Below are 21922 nucleotides of genomic sequence, written 5' to 3' on the forward strand. Positions count from 1 at the left end.
AACGAAAGTTAAATTAGAAATTTAACTCTAGGAATTGATGCTAACGAATTGGGATTTACCGCTAGTGATCGATACATTCCGATGTCTACTTTTTGGTTATAGTTCATTTTTTTACGAAGAAAAAACTGTCACATAAATAAAAAATTATATTATTAATATATATTTCACATATATATGCGATATATCGATACGTAATAATATAATAAGTATACTCCTGGCCCCACGAGACGTACTAACGAATCAGTATTTTCCGCTAGTGATCGATACATCCCAGTGCTAATCTAAAGGGAACGGACACACTCAGACATACCCAAATACAAATGCCCTTTATTAGAGTAGGATTTTTGTAAAGAAAATTATTTAAGTCCTTGTTCTATGAACTTAGATCAACCTAACGTTCTTATTAGCTTAAGGAACCTAACGTTCAAGTTTCCTATGAACCTAATCAGAGTGATTTTTCATATAAAAAGTCAACTCGTTTATAGTTTTCTTTAGCGTAGGTAAAAGCAAATAATTTAATGTTTTATGTCAATTTAATTTAAATGAAATAATTTTTCGTTGTACAATTACTTTATAAACTTTAAATAAAAGTTTATTTAAAAATGAAATTTAATTTTAAACATTTCAGTCATCATTTCCTGATATGGATAAAATTTTTGTTATTAAGATAATAATAATTATTTTATTTTCTGTTACTATGATTTCTACGTTGAGTACTATACCTTCCTTAGCATCATTCTTTTATTAAATGTTGAGGCGTTTCGAAACAACTCCACTGTCAAAACTTAAGAGTACAATACGTTTTGACATTGAAGTTATTCCAACGCGCCAACATGTAATAAAATAATAAAAAAACTAAATAAAAATAATAAAGCTAAGAAAAGTAAACAGTACTCAACATAGAAATGGATAGAATTATTCAACTAAAAAATGATTTTGTAACAAAGGTGTTTCAATATAATCTTAAAATGTATAAACAGTCGGCCTCCGTGGCGCAAGTGGTAGCGTCTCAGCCTTTCATCTGGAGGTCCCAGGTTTGAATCCCGGTCAGGCATGGCATTTTTACACACGCTACAAATCATTCATCTCATCCTCTGAAGCATGCCTAAAGGTGAACCCGGAGATTAAACAAAAAAGAAAAAATGCATATACAATTATAACCTTCGTTCATAAATAAAATTATTGAAATATATATGTATTTTAACATCGATTGAGAAAGACCGCATAAAAGACAAAAAAAAAACAAACGAGACTAAAAAGGTGAAGAGTTAAAAGAGCAAGTGAACCAAGTGGACAATGCGAGAGTAAATTAAAACATTCAAGACGATGTTTATCAGAGACAGTAGATTCAAATTAAAAAAAAAAAAACCAACGTAACGATAGATTAGAACATTATAGTTTGTATCGCTCAAAAGCATAAATATCAGAACAATGTGAAGCTAGATTGAAACGCAATCATTTACATCATTTGAAAATAAGACTATATTTTGTAAAATTCAATTCTGCAGACTGTCTTGGGAAAAACTTTTCAAAAAAAGAAAGAACTTATCAATTTCAGGTTGAGTTTATATGTGGAACTTAAGTAGGTTACCCAGCTTAACACCACTAAACACATCATTGACACCAAGAACATCTACCATGGAACTTTCCGCTGACGTGAAGCGGATTTGAATTTATACCGTCGAAGAATAAATAAAGTAGAACACGAAACATATTAGCAAACAGCAGACACATCTCTCTCTCCCTCTCATCAAACTTTTAGTATATACGTTTAAAATACCTTTGAAATACTAATTTCATATTGAAAACAATTTATTCGTAAAAAGATTTGAACCACTTTGCATTGTCATGCATAATGAATATGAATCCAAATATTGAGATTTCTAGCTCTTGCTTATCGGGAAGTAGGTTAAAAACAGACTGCAAAGTATTCACCTTTCCGCCGTTGATAGAACGATAGACACGAAGATTTACTTAAATAAACAAATAAAAAAGAAGCTTTATGTATGTTATCGATCTCGGTGGCAGAGTGGTAGCATCTCTCCTTTTCCTCCGGTGGTCCTGGGTTCGAATCCTGATCAGAAATAAATTTTTTCAAATGGTAAAAAAATTAATTTCAATATCATCCATCGGCTACTGTTACAAACTACAGCCAGAATAAAACGGAGTATAGAAAAGTAAATTACTGTTGGAATTTCTGTTTCAAAACGATTATAAACATTCAACACATTTCCATTTATTGTTCCTAGGGAATATATTATAAATATTTAATGAATAAAAAAAAAATGTATGTAAACAGTTGATTGTTTTAAATTTAAAATAATTTCTACTTTTTTTTACTTCTTTGTAAGAAAGAAAAGGAAGTATTGCGATCGCGAAAAATTTCGGTATTCAGATTTCAACGGAAATATCCATTTTGACCAACTCTGAATCCATTTTAACTAGTTTCGGCGTGACTTCCGAACGTACGTATGTACGTATGTATCTCGCATAACTAAAAAACGATTAGCCGTAGGATGTTGAAATTTTAGATTTAGGACTGTTGTAACATCTAGTTGTGGACCTTCCCTTTTGATTGAAGTCGACTAAACTAAAAGTGTCCAAAAAAGTCCATAATCCAAAAACATTTGGATTATGGACTTTTTCTTAACTTCAGTAATAAACTCTCATTGTGAGCTTTTCAACGATGTATCATAAGTGGTAGTTATTTTCAATGGTTCCAGAGTTATAGTCAAATGAAATTTTAATTAATGAAATGTTTGGATCTATAAGGGGAAGGCAAATCGGTTCGAATCAGACTTCATCTCGTTTTTTATTTTTTTAATGTTTTTTAATTTTTTTTTTAAATTGAACATATTGATCTATTAATCTATTAACCCGTGATTGTAAAAAAAAAATTTACAATAAATAATTATTGAATAACAACAATAAAAAAAATATATAACTCTACAAGGTAGTGTTACTTTAGTCGCTAATTAATGTAATTGATGCGACTGTAAAAAAAAATCAGGTTATTAGTGAAATAAAATTTCATGTACTTTTAAAAAATGTGAATATGTAATTTAATAGGCGTTATTACATATGTGTATATGTAATAGATTTAGTGAAACATCTGATTATTTAATATTAATTGAAAATTATAATTTAGAATCCTATTATTTTTGGATTTTCTAGTTTAATTTTATCTACGTTAAAGTTAACTACAGAGTGACTGAAAAATATACCTTCACAAGAAAAACATATACACTGAGTCATACATGCCCCATCTTTAATAAATTGTAAAATTTATTAAAGATGGGGCCTTTATAATGAACTAAAAGACCTTTTAGTTCATTATTCCTCTGATATTGTCGGACAAGATTCTCCCTAAGTCGGTGTTGATCGTCATTTCGTTTATTTGTTTTTTTTCCAATCATTTAATCGTTCTTTGGTTTGATATAATTCTTCTGATCTTGATTTGTGTGCACGTTCTCTAATTTTCTAATTTTCTCTCTCTTTATATTGATCATCTTCTCTTATTCTTTTTATTGTTTCCTTGGTCTTAACGTTTTCTTCCGCTTTATATTTATCATCTTCTCTTAATATTTTTATTCTTTCTTTGGTTTTAACATTTTCTTCCTCTTCATATTCATCTTCTTGTAGTTTTTTTTTAGATATATTTCTTCATGTTATCTTTATTTTTCCTGTATGATTTTTTCTTTTTCATTTTTTATTATTCACCAAATAATCCAATAATAAAAACTAAATATTTTACACCGTAAGGTCAAAATTAAAATTTGTAACCAGTATACAGGAGTTCACTAAACGGAATAATTTAATTATTATTAAACTTTATTTATACAACACACCAGAAATCTGAAACTTTTGTTAATCAGCAACTCACGAAGATATGAATACTGATCTAGTAATACGAGTAATAAAGAGGCTTTTACTCTATCGAATTAAAAATTGTATAAATATTTAATGTTAATAAAACCTAATATTTCAGCAATTGTCCACTTTGTTAAAGACTGGAGGATCGTATCTCACTTTCAAATGGAGCAAGTTTAAATGAAGTGCAGCAAAAAATGTGTATATGTAATTTAATAGGCGTACAAGCAAGTCATGTAGAGTCCACATCAAATATTTTGAAGTCGGTTAAAAAATAAATATTCCTTAATAAAATTAGATCTTAAGAAAAAATAAATAAAGTAGATTTTAAAGTATTTGTAACATTAATAATCTCTTTTCATTGTTCTCGAACTGAGATATCACAACTTTTTTCATGTTGCATTTAACCGGGTCGAGGAAAACGGTTTTCCAAAATTTCAAAGTAACATCGAGAAGTAAAATATATAAGATTTTATTTTCGTAATATTCTAAAAATCAAAATGTTTTATTGACAAATCCATAACCTATAGAGAAATATTAAATTCTCTCTGGTTTTTAACGTTAGCTTACAGAATGTTAAAAAATTATAGCAACCTTTAAATAAGTTCTTAACAGTTAAATATTAAAAAATGAAATTTAGCGAATAGTTTCTAGCTTGAAACGATCTATTTTTCGGTATGAGACTACCACTTTACAAGCACCCAGGCGGAAGGTGTTTCTCATTAATTGAAAGTGGAAAGGGACAGGTTATCATATACAGGTACATATCATTTTAATAGACACTGAAAAAAAATATTCTTGACTTAAGAAATATCTTGTTACGACTCTAACCAAAATGGCAGACTATATCTAATCTCAAAAGTGATCTGAAGTAGCTAGTCTTAAATAACTGCTTAATAGTCAAACAAAAATAACCGGTCTAGCAAATGCTCTTACCGCAAAACGATGTTTGTTTTTTTTGTATGAGTCCCCTAGTTTGGGGTGTACTATAGACTACTTTTAAAACTAACGGTTAAAACGTTCAGGAGACGGAATTTTGATCAGGGATGTTGTAACCCGAAGTTTTTTACGTAAATGTTTTGTTTTTCAGTGTCCTTTTAAATATTACAACTCTACTATTTTCACTTTAAAATTTTGAATACTCCTCGTGGTTGCTTGGGATACGGTGATCTCATGACAAAAAAACAGATCGTTTCACGTAAAATAATTCCAAATTTAATTTTTTTTTAATTTAGCTGCTCATTGCTGAATTTTGTTAAAATTTTATTAATATTTCTTTATTTAAAAAATATAATTTTTATTTTATAATATTTATTTAAAATTTTTAAAATCATAGTAGTTAAAAACCTATAAACTGTTATTTTAAAATGATAAAATAAATGGATGAAACTCAATCGTGTATTACGCACGTTTACAAAATTTATACTTTTAAATTTTATTACTGTTAATTATTATTTTTTAATCAAACTAAATGATAAATATTTTAGTTATCATTTGCTTACGACGTAAATGTGCTTGTTCTACCGTAAAATATCGGTTCAGCTTTACGTAAAACAATAACATTATAAAATGTAATCGTACCGCTTCGTTGAGTTTATGTACTGTTACAGTTATGTAACCAATAGATTACAAATTAACTTAGTTATATAATTATAAATGACACGTAATTTTTATAGGTCTTTTTCAATATTTTTATTTAGATTATAATTAAAATAAATTTTCATCCTATGTTAACTATTCTCGTTAAAATTAGGAACACCAATTTTTTTCTTAAATATTGGCAGATATAAAATTTAAAACTAATCTTTCATTGCCATGATTTACAAAGAATTATCCGTTCGAACTACACTTTATGAATTTTAAAAATAAAGTTTTCGAATGCTCCTTTCTTGAATACGATCTATTTTTTTCAGTATGAGATCATAACATCCTCAAGCTCCCATGGGTGGATAACTGTAAAATTTTAAATGAAAGGAATAGAATGGTGACACATTTAGATTCAAAAACAAAAATTTTAATGGAAAAAAAATCGGTCTAAATAAAATGAAGGTCATTAATATTTTTTACAGATTAAAAATAAAAAAGAAGCCCGCATTACACCTCAATTAGTGTTCTCATACCATAAATTAAATGATTTTGAGGTAAATTTTTTTCCTGGCGCACAACGAAATTTCGTTAACAGCGCCCGGACATGATATCAATAGAGTAAATAAATGAAAATTAAAAATTTTCATTTATTTACTCTGAAATTAAATTAATTTATTTTCATTTATTTACTCGTGAAATTAAATTAAAAACCAAATCCCATAACATAAAAACACAACATTAATTGAAAACGCCTGTGACGGACGCTAAAAGCGAAATGAGATATAACATTAATAATCTAAATTCAAAAAGTAAATTTATCATTTTCCATGGACCAAATGGCATAAATAACTAAAAATTACTATAGAAAATTCAAATATTTGAATATCAACGGACGGCCCTTAGAAAACGTAAAACATTCGATAACATCGTCTCATTGTTTCCTAAGATATTTCTGTTGTCAGACCCAAATTAAAATTTTTGGCGCAATGCCGCATAATAGACACAGTCCACAAGTTTGTGATATTGTCATTTGGCACACGCAGCAAACACCACCGGGTGCATCAGTCTGAGTTATCAGATATTCATGAGTGAGTTTAGTGTGCCCTATTCGCAAACGGCAAATAATAAACTCCTCACGACGGTTATTGCAGTATGAAGCGATCCACGGTGATACATTGTCCTTAACTGGACAAAGTTTATTATTGATGATAGCATTCGATTCACTCTGCCACTCATCATGAACCACACTCTTCAGAAAATAGACAAAATTATTCGAAACAATTATTCGGAACGACGAGATTATTGAAAGGAGGCTGCAAACAAATCTCTTTTGGCTCACGATCAGAGTGAATATGGGCTCGTTGCCTGAAATTCCAATATGGCTGGGGAACCAGCAGAAGCTCACAGTTGTATTACGTTGAATCATTTCAGAGATGATAGACTATATCGCAGACAACAGGGTGACTGGAGTACATATTCACCTACCGGCTTGGTCTAGTGGTGAAGGCGTCTTCTCAAATCAGCTGATTTGGAAGTCGAGTACATATCACTACATACATATCCCACTGCAACAAAAACACTGATGATAGTGGGATGGCCAAACATGTATGTTCTATTGTCAACGACAAAAACACAACCAACATAATTAACGTGAAAAATATTAAATGTGCATAATTTTGGTAAGAGTTGTAGAAGCCCGAACTTTTGTAAGCCAAATAGTGTTTTAATGAACTTTAAAATTTCATAACACAACTTTACCCGCTCCATCTCAAATTTTTGAGGGCTTGCAAGGTGGCTGGTGTGTGTGTGTGTGTGAAGATCAGCGTCAGAAGAATTACTTACGGCACAGCTTTAAACAAAGTAAGGTATGGCAGACTGTGAAAAGATAAAATCCATCTATCTCATCTACAAAAGACAGAAAATTTTAATTTTTCTTAACTTGGTTTTATTATTTTGTTTGTTATTGTTATCTTTCTAATACATTTAATTGTTTTGTTTAGTAATATTGAAAAATTCGTTTTGTTTAATATCTAGTTAAAATCTGTCACATTTTGTCTTTAAAAAATTTCTAAATTTTTACGTTTTTTATTAGTTTCTGTAAACTTTATTCATACCATCTTAATAAGAATAAAATTCATTACAAGTTACGTTTAAAATTTTTATGTGTTTATTAACCATGTAAAACGTTATTTTACGCCAAACATAAAACAATGTATTTTTCAACCGTAATCATTTGTCTATTACCCACGATTTCTCGCTATAAAAATACTATTCTGAGATCTATTATTTTTTTTTTCAATGTTTTAGGTCAGATTTCAAATAAAACCACCAAATTTAGCAATTGATTTGGGTCCCAGGAATTACAGTCTGGCTTTATTTTACCGATGATACAAAACCAGGGCGAAATCTTTCACCAGCCAATACTCGCTAACCAAGCTTTCTGAACTTACGTTTATATAGACTTTCTTCTTTAGGTTCATCAGCAGAACAGGCCCTGAAAATTTATTTTCTTCATAGATTATTATATACATTTTTTTCCTGGTATCCCGGGAGATATTGACAAAATTTACAAGGCATTAAAATAAACAAAATGTTCATGTAAAGAAATAGCCAATTTCAATTCATTTTTCCTTTGTCGGCCGTTTTATAATTTTTCATAAAAATTTATAGCTTAAGCACGGATTGAAATATTTTAATGAAATTTGGTTATATGCTCATAAAAAATAAATCTTGTAGAGAATAAATACGTTTGAAAATGTTGCTTTTGAAAAATACAAAATAGAGATCATTAAAATGTTATAATCGTTAATAATTACATAAATACTAGCAGACCCGGCAACGCTTCACTACTGCTAGATTTGAGTATTTATATAGATTAAATGAACACAATTTAAAGTTTGATAAAACATTAACTGAATGAACATTACGGAACCTCACAAAATTTAACCTTTCCGTTTTTTCCTTTCTCCCTTTCTCCCTTTTACCATTTCTTCCTTTTCCCCCTTTCGCTTTCGCTTTCTCTTTCCTTTCCCCCTTTCTCTATTTTCATTTTACCCATTCCCTTTCCCTTTTCCCTTTCTCAATTTTTCCCATTCCTCCCATTTCCTTTCCCTTATTTCCCTTTACTCCTTCCTCCCCCTTTATTTTTTTCTCCCATTCCATTGTCTTTTCCCGGTTTTTCTTTCCCCGTTTTCTCCCTCTTTGTATTTTTCAATTTCCCCTTTCTCCCTTTTTCGCCTCGCGTAAATCGGTCCAGTAGTTTTTTAGTTTATAGCGGACGTACATATCGGATCATATTGAAATGGAATCGTAAAATATTTAGATAGCGTGTGTTGTTTTTACGTTCAACAGATAGCGCTGTTTTTCAAAAAAGCATGTTTTTACAAGTCACAGGTGTGATATCTTAAGTATATAAATAGGATGTACATAAAAACACGCGCTTATTCGAATCCAACGTTGTGTCAAAATTTGAAAGCAGTCGGTGAAGAATGTTCGGAGATTTAAGATTTTGAACAAACGAACATTTACATTTTTAATTATATAGATTATTTTTATCGAATTATGTTTTCATTTACTGAATTAAAAATAATTAATAATAATTTCTATTATTAGTTATAATGGTAGTTGCACGCACAAACATGTTGCGACCCACTTTAACAATTTCAACTATATATCAGCAGGTTAATAATCGATTCGAAGAAATAAGGTGTCAATAAAAGGCTTAATATTTTAAGCCAAATTAAAAATCATTTCATGAAATCAGCATTCTCTTTCAAATAAGTTTCGAAACAAGTTGTCAATACCTGCATGTTTTAAACCAAAATTAAAATAGAATACAAGAAAAGTTTTATATTTTAGGCAAGAAAGTATTAATGATTATACGATTTTAATTATCACTGGATTTTCAAAATGATTGTTGAACTTAGAAAATTATTGAACTTTCTTATTTATGCGTAGATATAAGCAAAATATGCGTTATATGCGTTATACCAAAATATGCGTTTAACCAAAATACAAGAATGAAATTCTGCAGAAGAATGCAGGCTTTCAGTTCCAGGTGAAACATAAATTCTAAAAATACGACTTCTGTAAATCATTTTGATACCGTAAACTAATATGACTCGTAGACTATGAAACCTTACTTTGTCTTTGTGTTTTACTTTGACTATTTTTCCTTTTAACGAGTTTCTCTATTACGCCCGTCCTTGTTCTACTTATTTATTTAAAAAAGAAGCTGTATAAACTGTATATATTTACAGTAATAAGTCTTTCTGATAGACTCGTACAAAAACAATTTAGTTCTAAACAGATTTATTAATAATCCATTAAAAATATCTTGTGATGATTTAATATTAGTTGAAATTTTTCCGTTGTATCGTTTTATATATTTTAAGTACAGTATTTCATTCACTTCAGAATATATTTCTCTAGAATCTATTATCTTTTAACATACTTTATTTCTTGATAGAATAAAAATTGAATTCTATCGATCTGAAAGAGTGAGTGAATGAATGAAAAAATATAATATGAGTACAATAAATAGAATACGAGAACTTTCTTTACGCGACAAAAGAACAGCCTTATCGGCAACTTTTCAGTGAACTATTTACAATAAATAATACATATTTACGATGAAAAAGACGTAATAAAATTTTAAAATAAATAAAATCCATTCTACTCATTTTAATTACTAATATGATATTTTTATTCATTATTAAATTTAATTAAAATTTAATATTTTACCTTTTATTATTTTATTTGTTATATTTCATTTTTATGATAACTGACAGTTACGGTTTACTTTTACAGATGAATGGAAACAAATAGGAAAAAGTATACAATCATTTTTATACATTTCTTGTCATTGAATATTTTCATTTTACATATCTATTCCCTCATGAGATTTGTCAAAAACACAGTTTTCAATATATAGATATAGAAGGGTAATATACAGTTTGACATTTAAAATTTTTCTCCTTTAGGGAAAATTAAATGAAAGAGATAATAAACATTTTATTCTTACTTCAACTTTTGACTTCTCAGAACATAGTCATATGTGCACATGCACACGTAACGCACATTTATATATAATAGTAATAATAAAATAATAATAATAATTTGTCTTTATTCAACTTTATTTATGTAGTAAAAAATTAAATACTATAGACTAGCGTTTTTCAACCTGAGGGTCGCGGTTAATTGAAAGCGGGGGATCGCGAAACTAGCCTACAAGTTTACACGTAAACAACAAAGAAATCTTTTTATGAAAAAAATGATATTTTTTTTATTATAAACATTTTACTTACATTTATAAGTACAATTGTAATGAAAATAAATTAATGAGATGGTTGCGTTTATTTTTCATTTTAAAGTTCCTTCATTCGGGAATCTATGTTAGGGACACAAAAACCAATTGTTTTCCTATATCTATTTTTTAGCGCAATGAAAATTATGATAGCATCTTCATGCTGTCCAAACTTTGGAGAATTAAAGTATCTTTTTCATTCAAACTTTTCTCAATATATTCGGAAACGGTGGGACATATCAAAATTTTTGCTTTGAAGGCGAATAATAATCAAGATATCATCAAGCTTCTTAATGAAAAAATGAAATTTGTCTGTCATTAATAAAATATTTTTAATACGTCCTTGTAAATTCCATGTAAAGTCGTTTAAACGTGAAAATACATCAGCTAAGAAAGCTAACAGCAACATACACTCGCTACTCTGTAAAAACATTGAGAATGGCCTTTGTTTATCCTGGAAAAATATTATTAATTCATCTCGCAGTTTCAATAACCGGGTTAACAATTTCCCCTCGATAACCATCTGGATTCAGTATGGAAAGAAAGATTTTATCTTTTCGCCCATTTCATCGCATAGTTTATCAAACAGTTTATTCTGTAATGGTCGACTTTTAATAAAATTAACCATTTTTACAGCTTTACAAAGAATTCGTTTGAGATTTTCCAGCATATTTTTTGTGGCAAGAGTATGTCTGAGAAGGAAGTAGTTCGTCCATTCCGCCCTTGGTTTAAGACAATATTTTAATTTTTTCAGAAATCCCTTGTTATTTCCTGATATCGCCTTTGCACCATCACTACATACTGAAATACATTTTGTCCAATCTATGTTACAGTTTTTAGTAGCTTCATAAAAAATATTGACCCGTTGCATGACCAAGTATTGATCTACATTACAATATATATTCTTTGATCGATCTGTCCCTATCTCATTCATATCTCACAAAACATAAGAACTGAGAAATGTTTGCCGCATCTGTTGATTCATCAAGTTGAATACTAAAATATTCACTTGAACTCACTTGCTAAATTATCTGATTACAAACATCGGCAGCAATGTCATCGATTTGCATTGATACTGTGTCGTTAGAAAGCCGAATTTTTTTTCTCGATATTTTTTCTTCATCCATGCATGTTAAAACGTTGACTATATCAATGAGGCATAATGAGGATTTTTGCGATTGTGTACGGTGTGAACATCTTAGCTATTATTAATGCTAAGAGATAAGATGCTTCATGAGTACTTTTATCAGTACGGCTTGATTTACAAATAAAAGCTTGTTGATTTATCAAAGTATGTGATTTTCTTTCGAAAAATTCCGAAGGTTTTTTTATGATCCGGATGTTTAGTTTCCAAAAGTCTAACTAATTTTGACTGCTTCATGCTTTCGTCGGACAGAACTTGAAAGCAGTCAACGCACTGGCTTCCAACCAATGAGGTAACACCATAATATAAATAACTGTCAATATATAATCTTGTCTTTTTACCGATCGATTCTCTGGATGCAGATGGCTCACTTCGTCTTTTTCACAATTTGTCCATTTTGCATAAGAATCTAATTGAAAAAAAAAAAAAAACAGTTATACCGTTTGACCCCACACTAAAACCCGGAAAACTCAATTATTATTTTCAGTGAAACTATGCTTTTAAAAACTTAAATAAATGCACCAGAGGCATTCTTTGCTTTCGAAACATAACTGACGTTCTGAAATTCCTTACGCTTTTTCTATTCTGCTGAGAGCACGACGTGTTCAAACATCATCATTTAAATCATCATATTCATATTCGAACATGACGCTCTCACAGTGAATATTCTGAAAGCAGACCAATCTACAATGAGCACGTGCTCATCAAATTCGAATCTGTAAATGCTCATGTTTTTAAACTTCATACATGCACGTTCATATCCGTCACTATCAACGCAGCTAAATAGTTTTAACTAGGTTTCACTGTGTTGCGGTAGGGGTTGCGAAATATTCATTACATATTATTTTTACTTTTTGGGGGTCGTGGAGCTAAAAAGGTTGAGAATCACTACTATTGGCAATACTCAACTCATTTGACCGTCAGAGGACATACATATAACTTAAATCATATTTAAATTACAAATATAAATGCAATCAACAAAACAAGCTATTAAAGTACGTACTTTAAAGTTCATCAGTAAGCCCATCGCAAGTAATTTTCTTAATTTTAAACTCTTGGCTTTTCTTCATTTAATTGTATTTGTTTCTTTTCATTTCTGGCGATACAATATTTGTATTAAATAACAAGACTGGTAAAATAATTTGCCTTTATTTGTATCTGTAGCAATTTTAAAGCTTTGACCCAGTAAGTATAAAACCTATTCGCACTTACACACTGACGCAGTTTTGTTTTTCACTCTTCGAAGGCGTAAAACAGATCAGCTTTCTATCAGCCGTTTTAACACATTTGTCTATTTTTTTGTTTACTTCAAAAATTGACGTAAAATGTGTTCTTTAAGCCAGATTTCACTTCAGGGAAAAAAAGTGACACGGTGTCAAATCTTTGAAGAACGTTACAGTGGAACATCCAGTATGATATGAAGGATGTTTCAAAGTAGTAATGTGTTGGTTGGCCTGAAATTTTTACGAAGAAAGCGCTAGTTTAGCAGATTCATTATCGTGAGAATGAATCCAATTTTCTACAGTTTTGGTAGTTTTTTCTGGCTCTTTCTCTCAGCTTTGTCAAAACTTCCTTATAATAACACTGATGTACTGTTGTGTCTTCTGGAACCCATTCTTCCGCAATTTCACCCCTGCATCAAAAATATTAAAGAGCATGGCTTTGAATTTGGATTCATTTTTATAATTATTGATATTTTCCAGTGCATTGACTGTTGTGTCGTCGCAGGATCAAACCAGAAGAGCCAGGTTTCGTCACAAGTGATGATTTTTTGGATTAACAGAATTTTCCTTGTCGCATTCTCTGGTATGAAAACCATAGGAACAAAATTTTCTGGTATGCGATCCTCACAAAAAACTTTACAAAGTGTTTTTGTCGATGTGTATGGCTTCAGCTATCAAACAGTGAGTCGGCGGTCTATTAGAACAACCATTTTAAAATGATTGTTGTAAATATATCGAACCCTTGTCAAGGATTAAAACTAAGATCGGCTGACCTAGAAGCCACATTTTTCCTTATTCAAGCTGTGAAATCAGTCCCCAAATTATATTTCCTTTTTCCTGAATCATTATATATATATATATATATATATATATATATACACACAAAAGTGATTTATATTTTTTATGTAAAAAATATTCACTGAATAATTTCATCGAGTATTTCATGACACTTGGTAGTGAATACATTTGCGCATAAATCAACTTTTGATAAGGAATCACAGTCCTTTTTAGAGGACCCGAGTGATAAAGGATGTATTTTTAGTCTATTACAAAATAAATAATATTACGAATTAATGGAAAGAATAAATGTCGTACCCATGTTTAACTATCCTTCACTGAATTTTTTATGCTACTCATTCACACGTTCGCGAGACAATGAGTCTTTTCCTAAATCCTCAGCAAACATTTTAAACGTTCCGTTGATGTTTTGTTAGATTTTACCAAAAATTTGAAATTGGATCAATATTCAGATATTAAGCTTATTATTCGGCAGAAAATGGAAAACACAAGTGCACCAATCGATGACACAATCACTTGAATTTTAAGATTGTTGATATTTGTTATGCAGGTTCAGGCACATCCAAGGTCTCTGCCAAAAAGCTCATAATCAGTTCACTGTTTTTTATAGCACGTAGGAACACAGAATTTTTTTTAATAGAATATGAGGTGTATTCAATATGAAATAAACAAAAACAAATCAGATGTGAAGTTTCCTACATCATTGGTGGGAATGATGTGTTCTGCTCTGACTAAGCAAGTGCAATAGAAATTATTTCAGAACGGAATCTGAGACCAAAAACAAATTACGATCACGCAATAAATATTTAATTATTTATTATGTCTTCTATTTATTACAATAATTATAGGTTAGTCGATCTTTAGCCTATTAGCTGGATATATATTGGTATACAATAAATACTGAAGTTACACATTGTAATTTAATGTGCTATTATATTTGATATGTTGTAACATAAATCTATTATGAGGAGGGATGCATACCTTTACGTTTAATATCGAGATAGAATCAGGTGATCGGTATCGGGTAACGGTTTTTACACTAGGATTTACGTCAGTCGGTAGGTAACATTAACATGAAATAACTTGAAATTTTGAAAGATCTTTACTTTGGCACGACAGTGTAAATTTCTTATCAAATGAATCGGGGACATATTTAAAATAATATCGGCTAATAAATTAATGAGAAATAACGTCATTTCTGACGGCCTGGTGCTTCGTTTTACTTTGTATAATATGGTGAGTTATAAAAGAAATTCGCTTGAAGATTGTCATCATCACAAAGTTTATGACAAGCCGACTCATGTTATTTCAGCTATAATTCAATTCAATCATGTTCACAAATTTTTTGTGAGGAAAAAATTAATCATGAATTTTGTACAACAGTTGATCGAAGTCTAAGTTTTATTTAACCATCGGTCACTCGATTTACTTCCTTTCTATTCTGCAATAAAGTTTAATTTATTTTTTTATATTCAACTCCAGTTTATTTATTTATTCTAATATTTTCTTCTTCAATAGTCTTATTTTTCTCTCACCTTTTGCACCTACTTTTATGACAAATGTAACCGATGTATAAGAAATGTTATGTATGTAAATGGTTCTAACCGTTGAATGATATGATGAAACGCGATAACATTTTAAAATTGTTATATAGTAATTAAGTAACTGAAACTATCTCAATGATTAAATAACACAAACACATAGATGTTCAGTAATATCTGGAAAGAGTGTTAACATTGCTAATGGTACAGCAGAGTATATCGTCTAGGTAGGAAAAAACTAATCGTTGGTCAAGTAATCCATCCCTACCCTGAGTGTCAATTAAACTCTGAAAATTTTGACGAGTAATACTTCAAAAAATTATAGAATAAAATTACTTCACGTATAACAACAAATATTATTTACTCATCCAGGTATCTGCGGGCTCATTCAATCCTTCGGTGCGTTCCAGTCCTTAGACTTAAATATTATTGCAACGTTAACATATTAAAAGATAAAACATACGGAGACAAAATATTATACTTGTATCACATTGTCGATTACATCATAATTCTGTTTAAATAAAATAAAAGCCGATGTTGCACATTTCTTACATCTATCCAGTTACATCAAATCTATATTTTACTGGAAAAAGAACGTATCGCTTAAATTTTTTACCTCATTTTTAAATTTATAGAAAACCTATTACAAGTGACATCATAATAGTCTACAAATGACACAAATATGCAGCTCTATCACATGTGACTGATGCAAATATCTGTCTTTGTTAGCCATCGATTACACTAGAAACCTTTATACGAAAAAAACAAATGGAAAATATAATAGCTATCCACCCATAATAAAGACTACACACTACATAAAATAGTGAAAAAATCCAAACATACGAGGTGCGACAATAAAGTAATGAGACTGATGTGAAAAAAAATGTTGCTTACCGTTTTAGTCATGTTTAGTGTTGTCTCCTTCAAAGTAGTTCCCCTCTGATTCTTCTGCCATTGATGGTAACATTTCTGGAACTCATCTTCTGTAATATCCTCTAAGACCCTCGTCACAGCAGTTTGGACATCTTGTGTTGTTTGAAAATGGTGTCCCTTGACCGCCATTTTGAATCATGGAAATAGAAAAAAGTCGCATGGAGCGATATCTGGCGAATAAAGTGGCTGTGGTAGTACTGAAATTTGTTTTGAGGTTAAAAATTGCTGTACTGACAGAGCAGTATGGGATGGCGCATTATCGTGATGAAGAATCCAATTATCAGCAATGTTGGCACTGACACGAAGAACTCGTTTACGGAGTCTTTCTAAAATTTCTTTGTAGAAATATTGGTTAACTGTTTGTCCAGGAGGCACCCACTTTTTATGAACAATTCCCTTCGAATCAAAGAAGCACACAAGCATGCATTACACTTGTGACTTTGACATGCGAGCTTTTTTTGGTTTGGGTGATCCCTTTGAGCACCATTGCGAACTTTGGCATTTTGTCTCTGGATCGTATTGAAAAAAAACAACCTTCATCACCAGTGATAACACGGCTCAACAAATCTGGATTGATTTCCGTTTGCTCTAACAGATCGGCTGCCACAGTTTTCCGTGTTTCTCGCTGTTGTTGTGTGAGATTTTTGGGGACCATTTTTGCACAAATCTTTCTCATACCAAGATCTTCAGTTAATATTAGACGAACCGTTTCTCGATTGATGTCGAGTTCTTCTGCAATCATTTTCACGGATAATCTTCGATCAGATCGTACGATTTCACGCACCCTGGTCAAGTTGACATCTGACCGTGAGGTTGATGGTCGTCCACTGCGGTATTCATCTTCAACATTCGTTCTGCCTTCACTAAAAATTTTATGCCGCCGAAAAACTTGAGCTCTTGACATAACCTCCTCTCCAAAAGCCTTCTGAAGCTTACCATAAGTCGTCGTCGCGTTTTCACCCAATCTGACGCAAAAAGAAATATTTTGCAATTTCATTTCTGTGACGAGAGAGACAAACACGTGTTCACTTATTACAGCACAACTCACGACTGAACAGTTCCATCAATGTCAGTTTGGACTAGAAGTAGCTTATAGACCAAGGTCAAAGATGGTGTGCCTACGCAAGCTGCAGGGTTGCCACATCTTGCAAAGAAAAATCAGTCTCATTAATTTATTGTCGCACCTCGTACACTATGAAATCTTCAAAAACAGATTAAATTTGGTATATTGCATTGAATTGCAAGTATATTCAAATGCCGCTATTGAAAAACCACTAATAAACTACATAAGATTATGCAGCAGATTAATAAAACATACACTGATAAATACAACATATGGGTATAAAACTAATTGCACCGCAATTATATAGGACAGACTAAAGGAGCAATCACCTGAAATGGATGCAGGCTGGATGAACAATATAACTTCTGCAAATCAACTCGTAGAAATGTAGGTATGCATATATATACACACAAAGACATTAATTAAGACGAACGAAATTTTCTAAATAAAGGATAAAAACAAATCACACTTGATTACATGAAATTTACAAATACTCTAAAATTGTGAAAAGAAATCTAAACGATAAAACTACACGTAGATCAAATATATCATTGCATTAAATAGAAACGGGGAGAGTATTCCAATGCTTTTTTTTAAAAAAGCTTTCATAATAAAGAATGTGCCAACTGATACTCCACTGTAGAAGATGTTAATAAATGAACGATAATTTGAAAGATCTTTGATATTTAATAAACACGAATTCTGTCATAAAATGTACCTTTTTTATGAAGATAAGATCAAATTAGCGAAAGAAACACATGCATCCATTTAAAAACATTTTTCGTATTAAATTGAAAAATTGCGTAATAGCTTACAACTTAACCTTGGTAGTAAGCTTTAATTATAAAACTTTGCAAAAAAATTTCAATTTACACCCTTTAAAAAAAAAAAATTAATTCTCATTCCCTTTCAATTCTATCATTTTACCTTAAAAAAATAATTTTCGGATTTTTATTTGATTATATCAGTTATAATAATTTTTCCAAGTTGACGCTTGGTCACTTACCAAGGTCATTGAACTTTAGCATTCCCTGCCCACTCACTCTAAATTTATAAAAACCTCTCGTTATATTACTTTTCATCGCCTAAAATATTTAATTTTCTTAATTTCATGGATATCGATAAAACATCTAGATCGATAGATCTAGAAATCTTCGATAGAAACATCTGTATTCATTTTTGTAGTTTTTTATATTTTTTTTAATGAAAAAATTTGTGTTTTATTTCTTTTACTCGTTGAACAGCAAAATAAAACATGAAACATGACAACACAGGTAGCTTTATATAATATTAAACAACAGAATTTGAAAATGATGGATCTGTTTTCTTCCAAAGAACCTTCGGACTAAGAAGGTTCTGTAGAAGAAAAGTCCTGAATTAATATTTGAAATCCAACTTGGAATTCCACACTTGATCATTATTCAATAAATGATTAACTGAAAATAATTTAATGGTAACCTCCAATACAGTTATCACTATAGGGGGTACCTAGTTCCTCAAGATTATGTAATAATTGTTTACTATTATTATTTTATTTCTATTTTTTTTTTTCATCCTATCCCCGGGCCAGATCCACACCTAAGCAAAGCACAACCCAGCGGGTTGTCTACTCAGAGCTCCCTGTTCGCCGACCATAAGTCTAGTCCGACAGGTCAGCCCGACGGTTAGATCTTTTCATTGCCTGCCTCTAACCCATAGGGCGGGGTATCCATGCCCGACTATGTCGTTCCTGGACCCCACCACAGAAGACGAGACCCGGTCTTGATGCCAATGCCTCTAGTGAGAGCACCCTGTGCACAGCACTCACACCGGGTCTCGGTCTATTTTATATTGTTTCGTTGTATGTCTACTAAGCTTAATTATTATGAATTTATAACTGTAAATAATTTTATTTTCACTTGTAATCTGTTTATTTTGTGGAATAAAGATTATTAAAAAAAAAAAAAAAATTAAAATTGTATCATTTAATATATAGTTATTATTTAATGAGTTAAAGCTAAAAAAAAAAAAAAATATTACAGTAATTCTATTTGTAAACAAGGTGGATTCGATTTTATTTTAAATAGATTATTAGGAAAAACTTTTATATAATTGGGAAATTTAATAAAAACAACAATGGAATAATAATAAAGTCTTTCTTTTACACCGAAGTAATATGCCATATGTGGGAAATATTTACATTATTATCTGTTTCATAAAGTGCATATTGTTATTTTTTATTTATTTATTATTTATTTTAAGACAAAGTTGTTTTTAATTAACATCTCGTAATATAGATGTATACCATAATTTAAAATCTATCTACGCAATTTAAATTAATTATTTCAGTTACGAGTTTCGATCGGTGAATTGATTCATTAACCCGTAAAACATTTTAGCTTTATTATACTTTGAAATTGTCATTTGTTCGGTTGAAAATCAGATGGTTATATGAGCAGATAGTAAAGAGTGATAGATGAAGAAGAGAAAGCTAGTAAACCGGCGCATTTGCTAAGAAGATTATGCAGAATGATACGACAGTGATGAGTTCAGTAAGTAACATGAAGGAGCGGCTGGATCTAGTGCAGCAGAGCTCGTTCTAGAGTTGTAAAGCTCTGAGACTAGCGACTAGGGAGTAGGGCGATGTGACAATAGGTGCAATATCTCTCTCTTATTTGTATATCCATTGTTAGAAGCTCTTACACGTGTTAGACAAGTACAATAGAGTAGTAGTATGAATGGCTGAACCAGCAGAACTCAAGAGTCAATCAGTCTGCCGGTATATATTCCACCACTCTTACTCCCTAATGGATAAAAGTAAGATATTCATCTACTACGCTTTCAATAAATATTTGATGTGCATTTTAAAATGTTTGACTATCGGTGTATGTATCTAAGCTTTATATTTAATAGCTGACAGTACAAAAATAAGAATTGGAAACACCCCATAAAATTACTGATCTGAAATATTTCAACTTTTATTTTCATTTTTCGTTTATTATTAAATTATTGATTTATATTATGATTGAATATGAAAAAAGTTTTTTTTTTATTTAAAGGGGAAAAAAATATGGAAAGTATAAAACTCCTTACTTCTTTTAAAGGAACAGTACGCCTACTTCTTTTTAGATATTATCACATTTTTAATATAAAAAATTCATAAAATAATTTAAAAAAAGTAATAACAACTTAGAAAAATTTGTATTAAAGAGTAACAGATAACAATACGTTCTCGGTTCTTTAAATTTTAAATTCAATTTTTTAAGTTGCTTTAGATTAAAATCCTACCGCCAATTATTAATTTCATACTGATTTTATAAGTTTCTACTATGAATTTTTTCCTTCTTATTTATTTAATTATAGTGAAGTCTTTTTATTTATTTTTAATTATTATTTTTATTTAAAATATTGATTTGCATTAAAAAATATCACACACATTAAGAAAAAAGGTGCTAAAGAAAAACAAATACTACTAACCTTCGTCTTGATAAAAAATAAAAAAGGAGTACAAAAATGAAACCGATATAAAAGAGATTGCTATTACCTCTCTGTATCCTAATTTTTAGTTTATATTTTACAGATAAATTTTATGATTATGTTAATTAGTTTGATTTAATTTTTAATAAAATTTCCAATTTTGTGATGAATATTGTCAGGAGCAGAAAAAATATCATCCAAATATATTGTTTTATCTTATAAATTATTTTGTATACATATATTTTTTTATGCATAAAGGCCAACTTAGGATCACGCAAAGGACTTTCTCGCTTCTTTTCTCTTCTTTCATAAGTTTCTCATTTTTCGGCATAGCTTTCATTGTTCACCTATCCACTTTCTACTTCTATATAAGAAATTATTCTTTGGAAGTTATCACTAGCACAACAGTTCTCTTCATTCAATCCTATCATTTGAAGGTCCTCTTCTATCTGTTTCAGGTAATTTTATTTGCTTTTAGTGTTCCAGACTTTGTTAAAAACTAGTTTATTTAATATTTTTTGAGTCCATCCTGATCATATGCCCAACAAATTTAAATTTATATCCATAATTTACCATACAAAATCACCAGGACTTGTGGGCGTCCCTGAAGCTGCTGTCGATTAACTCAGAGAAAGCTTTGCACGTAGTATAAAGAAGTCAACTCAATGTACTTCACGTGAGACTGGCATCCACAAACGACTGTTTGGCGCATATTACGTAAATGATTACACTTGAAGCCATACAAATAATCATGATTCAACAAATTAAAAATGACGAACAAGGTGCTCGGCTGCAATTTTGTGTGGAAATGATAGATACAATTGCAGAAAAAGATAAAGGAGGTATCCGTAAATATTATCGTTTATCTGGACATGTTACAAAATTTTCTAATTCCTCAGTTACACGATGATGACTAAGATGGATACCATTACTATCAGCAAGACGGAGTATCACCTCACTAGCAACTAGAAATTCAAGATTATCTTGATACTCGATTCCCAG

The 21922-nt window shown here is 30.4% G+C and overlaps 1 long non-coding RNA gene across 1 annotated transcript in view; it reads right to left on the bottom strand.

Annotated features, from left to right (window-relative positions):
* Positions 1–980: 980 nt before the first annotated feature.
* LOC142324428 (uncharacterized) overlaps positions 981–21922 on the bottom strand; it is a 92597-nt gene continuing 71655 nt past the window's right edge. The window contains exon 3 of the long non-coding RNA XR_012756283.1: positions 981–1105. This is a non-coding gene — a long non-coding RNA (uncharacterized LOC142324428). The remainder of the gene's footprint in view (positions 1106–21922) is intronic.

Source organism: Lycorma delicatula, chromosome 5 (assembly GCF_047948215.1).
Source record: "Lycorma delicatula isolate Av1 chromosome 5, ASM4794821v1, whole genome shotgun sequence".
NCBI classification, from domain to species: Eukaryota; Metazoa; Arthropoda; class Insecta; order Hemiptera; family Fulgoridae; genus Lycorma; species Lycorma delicatula.